The sequence below is a fragment of the Phragmites australis genome, chromosome 6 (assembly GCF_958298935.1).
Source record: "Phragmites australis chromosome 6, lpPhrAust1.1, whole genome shotgun sequence".
NCBI lineage: Eukaryota > Viridiplantae > Streptophyta > Magnoliopsida > Poales > Poaceae > Phragmites > Phragmites australis.
Genome location: NC_084926.1, coordinates 30,741,012 through 30,747,011, shown reverse-complemented (window position 1 = coordinate 30,747,011; position 6,000 = coordinate 30,741,012).

The window sequence follows — 6,000 nt, the reverse complement described above, 5'->3', positions numbered from 1 at the left end:
CTAACCTTATCTCCCCTACAACAAATATGAAAATGAATGCAATTGCCTTCACCTGAATATGGTCTTGTCACATGTTCTTGGTACCAAAATTGTGCACCACAGTATTGGCATTCGTGTGCATGAGGGCCATAGTATGAAGTCTCGGGTGAAATTTATACTGCAGAGAAAACAAACTACTAGATAAATTACAAATTTATTTACTCAGAACATTGGCATATCTATTAATTTTAACACATCTGTTGTTACCTGGATGTTTTGGCTGGACATCACAATTTCCTACATAAGGAATCAACACTCACATATTAATGAATAAGTATCGTAATCTTTGGGTATCCATAACTATAAATTGAGCACAAAGAGGTACACAATTCACCTTTTTTCTTTGCTTGTCTTATGGATCTCCGAAGTTCCTACCTCTCACGTGTCGTTTCACCACCTATAGCAAGGGATGAAAACAAAAAAATAATAAAGCCAGTATAACCAGACGAAGCAACTGAAAATGCACGAAAGTGCACGAACAAAATCAGGGGAGGTAGGTCGACCCGATGGAGGAGGCTAAGCTTTGCATGCAATTCTATAAGTTGATGTGGGAGTAAATATTGAGGCAGGGATTTGATAGGAGAAAAAGAAATGATGACTGATATGCTCACTTAATACAGGGCGAGCTGCAGTTGGCATTTAACTCAATGGCATACATGGACCGATTATATTTATTTTTTTGGTAAGTGTGCCATGGCTTCTCCATGCATAGTAAGACATGTGCATATATCGCATCAGTACCTTTTAAGATCCAACATACAATTTGCTAGAGCATACTACATACTAGAATCCAGAGAGAGTAGATGTAGCAAGCATGCAGCTTAATCAAATTGCAAATAGCCAAGAAATGAAGACAACTGAGAGGTTTGTTCGTACCTATTAAGAGCACGAGGGAATCCAGAACTGTTTACACCTGTTCAAAGGCTAAACAAATAAAAACATTTTGCCGATAATTGCAGAGATGAATAAATCTAATGGTAACAATTTCTGTAGATGCATATATGTAGGGATGGATTTTGCGGTTTTCTAACGCCCATGCAAAGTCAAAATAATAAAAAAATGGCCAAAGTAATTTTCTATGTATGCATACACTTTTTTTTTCCAGATATCTAACATAATTAATATGCTGCATTTGCATTTCTAGGCCTAAGTATAGAGTAGCCATGGGTATTTCACATAAAATACTCCCACTTAAAAGAAGTTATATAATGCTATAAAAAAAGCACGAAAGTAGGTAAGCACACAAGGCCCTGTAGTTGCTCTTTGCCATACTGCCTCTTCCTTGTCCATCTAGAGGAAGATGCCCCCTCCATGTGACATTCCTACACTTGTGTTTTGGATATCAAACTACAAAAATTACCTCTAAAAAGTAACCTCAAGGAGAGATGATGAAAGAAAAATGTGGCAAAAAGAAACACCGGAAGGACTCCACGAAAAATAAAAAAACAAAAATAGCAAAGAAGGTTTTAAATTAATATAGTGGTCATAGTAAGCCATGCGGGAGTGTGGCTTCTTCCTGCGGGTCTCTACAAATTATGTCCACAAAGTATATCTTTTCGGCCCATAACCATTTATTAAGACCATAGTCTCATGGTACTTTTTCTTACGGTAAAATCAATCATTCCTACAAACCCACAACAAAGGCTTATCCTATAGATATGAGGAGTAACTTCTTATCATATCATCAGTTAGTCTTAGTAAATTTTATTGGACGGTCCAAATTTTGTTAGTGTAAACAATAGTATATTATGGTATGGTGAGAAGCGCACCGTCTAGCTGGACTGTGTGAACCTCGCAACTAGGTAACTCCGGTACATTAAGTATGCACTATGCATACAAGGCAAGCACTGGATGGAATGTGCGATGGAATGAAGGTAGCATCATGCTTATATAGCCAAGAGAAGCATCATGCTGTGGATGCACCGCCATGAACAACATTACAAAAGATAAATAGTCAGTAAGTGTGAAGTGATATGAAGGAGCACTGGATATAGCAAATTAATGTGATATGAAGGAACACTGGATGCAGCAGGTTCATCAATACGCACTGGCTCAGGCAGCAACTTCATCAATACGCACTGGTGTGAACACAAGAGGCTTCTTTGTCGTCTGGTTTCTAACATGCTATCAAGAATCAGTGGCAGTAGTATGTACTATGCTAGCTATGCCTCCTGTGCCTGCATAATATTATATTTCATCATTAAATCCTCTCATGCATGCAGGCTATGGAAGGCTGCTAAGTCCTCCCTCACCTCTCTCTCCTTTATCTGTTCTCATGTACACTAATATTATAAGGAGCCTAACGTGGCTATGCTCGGAATGATATGAAGGAGCACTGGATAAAGCAAATTAATGTGACAAGAAGGAACACTGAATGCAATAGGTTCATCAATACTCAATGGTCTCGGGCAGCAGCTTCATCAATGTGCACTGGAGTCTGTGTGAACACAGGAGGCTTCGTTATCATCTAGTTATTGTTTTCTTCTCTGTCTGCCATGCTAGGAAGGATCAGTGGCAGTAGTACGTACTGCGCTAGTTGTGCCTCCTAGACATGCATAATATTATATTCCATCATTAAATCGTCTCATGCATGCAAGCTGTGTAAGGCTGTTAAGTGCTTCCAACTCACAGTACAAGGATAGGAAGCCTTCATCCAGACCATACAAAATTTATCAAACGGAGCAACTAAAATAGACTATCGTGGGTACGCTTGGAGGTCGCCGAGACGGCGCGGCCTAATACTTCTAATAGCCCAAGAGGTTACCATATCAATCAACACGGTTTATAGAAATATGACCGGTGAGATCCGAACCGTATAAGACATGATATATGTTAAAGCAAGAAAAGAGTCCTAGCTAAATAATCTGTCTTACAAGCTGGATCTATGATTTGTATCCATAGTACATGCATATTGTACTAGATACTGGACTCTTTAGTTTGTGGTATATAGATGTGTGCAGCTAGTGATAATTTTCCAGATACGACACTGACGACCATGGCGTAACTCGATCCAAATATCAATATGCGCTTGTTTATATCTTACCTTAAAAATGGACTTCGAAACTGCATATAGCAGTGTAATCGAAAGACCATCCTTGATGACTATATGTTTGAAAAATGAAGTCTGGCTGCAGGGTAAACAATGAACATGAGAAAAAGGAGAGGATATATACAATCAGTTCTGCAAGTAGAATATGGAACGGTGTAAGCTGAAATTTCTATTAATACTGCCAGCCACTTCTAAGTTCATTTGATAGGTTTCTAGACATATAAGGAATTTGCTCTTGTTATTCTAGAACCACGTATATGCTCTATTTATATGCTCCATTTATATACTTACAAATGAACTCACTTTTTCATCATATAACCTAATGTTGTAAATAATTTTATAAATTATTCCATCATATAAGAAGGATATTAGTGAATTTCCCATATTTTTGGGATTTTATTTGAGGCTCTAATAATTGTTAAGAGTCATAAAAGTGGTCTTTTAGGAGAATTTTAGTTTAAATTCTACACAGGCTTTTTTGGTGAATCTTATGAAATAAGTTGCAAATGATTATGGAACATATAAAAAAAGTTCTAGGATTTTTGAAGAAACATAAGACCATTTTTGGATGAATCTAATTAAAAATGGGGTTTCTGTGAAATTAGTGCATTATACTTGTAGTTTTGTGTTACTAGGCACAGTACTTATAGTTTTGTGTTACAAATGGCATAATACTTGTAGTTTTGTGCAATTCACTCATTAATCTACAAATCAATACACTCTCAAATGATGATTCATATAATATAATTATTTCAAAATGATTAGTGAAAGTAGGAACTAGAGTTTGCTTTTGATGACTTCCATGATAAGGATGCACTACCATGTAAGAGAATAGAACCGGTTTGTTATCTGGCACTATGAGATCAGATAATAAGTAAGCATCGGTATATTCCACCATGGTCATGTCTTGATATTATGATAGAATAAACCAAAATCTTGGAGATATCTAAGAATATTACATAAGCCAATCATATGTCCTTTTGTTGGAGCTATGCTGTGTATAGCTAATAACTTGGTTGCAAATGCAAAGTTGGGTCTGATGCAATTTGTAAGATATTCGAGTGCTCCAATTATATTAAGATATGTAACTTTAGGTTCTGATATCACCTCTATGTCTGAATGGATGTTTATCCATACTAATGGATCGAACGATCATAGGTGTTTTAGATGGGATTCCTGATGGTATGTCCTCAAGTTGTAGAATTAAGTAAAAAATTAGTTTTACCCCAATCTTTTATATCAAACTCCATCTTTAGATGATTGCTAGCTTCTTTTATATCTTGTGTGGTTCCAATAATGTTGAGGTTGTCAACATATACTGAGATGATATAAAATCCAGTGATGGATTTCTTAATGAACACATATGGGCAATCATCATTTGAGTAACCCTTCAGTAGAAGGAACTCACTCAATTAGTTCTATCATATCTATTCTTACTGATTTAAGTCATAGATTGAGTTTTTAGTTATACACAATACATGTCATGATTTGCTTTTGGATTCGAAATTTTAAGCCCTTCGGGAACTTTCATATAGATATCGAATCTAATGACACATATGAGTATGCAGTCACTATATGAAAAGTGTTGTAATTTTTTAGTTCTCTGAACTCTTTGTTCAGATTCTTTAGTGTGTGGATCCAAGGACAGAAGACATTTTTGTGGTACATATCTCCCCTAATGCCAGAATAATTGTTCTTATCAAGATATAATCAGCGTACCGAACTATATCTAATCTCACGTTAAGAGTTCAAGGTATTATATCATCGATAGAGATTTATACCTCACTTAGATCCCCAATTTCCTGTGGGGGGCCATAGATGTACGTTGCAATATTAATATCGGTATGTAGAGAACGTAACCAAAATTTTGCATATGGGAAATACCTGGTTGATTTTCACATACTAACTGCAATGAGGAAGTTGTATGATATACAGTTGGTCGGATTTGGATCAAATCTGTAGCGTGTAATAATGCATGATTCCACCAAGAGGTTGTTACGTGTAATAACCCATGATTCTAACAAGAGGTTGGTAAATTTTAATTCTGTTAGGAGTGGTCATGCAATTAATTTAACTCTATTGATATGAAATTTAGTGAGACCATTTGAGTATGGGCATAAGGTACATAATGCTCTAAATTGATACCAGAGCCAAATAAGAGATATTGAATGCCCGTAAAGGAAATTTCATGGCATTATCCATTTGAATGAAGTTGATCCTGTATCCATGATATTTTGCTCCTAATTTGATAATTGGAGTAATTAATTTGGTAAAAGCATGGTTCCTTGTGAAGGATAGATACACATGCAACCATTTTGTAGATGCTTCGTGGAGCACCATAAAGTACCATACATGGTCTGGATAATGACTGAATAGGACTATATATATCTCATTATATTTTGTCAAGGAAATTAAGTTGCTCATATTTAATTTTAAGGTAAGAGGGGCTCAAAATTGATTTCCATATGGCATAAGAGGTGCACACAAAATCTGATGATTTTGAAATTTTAAAACATTTTATGTTGTGACTAACAAAATTGATAGTAATTTTTGTCATCATCCCTAAGCTAGAATAGCCAAGGCAAGAATGCCAAATCTTGAATTTATCAAGACTCAGAAAAATTGTTGTATACGCAACATGTGTTACAGGATTGATATATGTATGATACAATCAAGATGATAAGGAAGAAATTTTCTCAAGCTTCGGGTAGTATAATATATTATTGCTCACAATGCTACTATGGGTGGTCCAAAGAGCGTGTGGATCTTCCTCCATTAATCAATCAGATCTGGGATGTGGATGGAGGTGATGCCATAAAATGCAAAGTTGCATATTTGGAATGCTCGGGAATAGATTCAGCATTCTCTAGTTGTCAAGATATGGTGGCAATGTACTTCCAGGCAATCAAAGT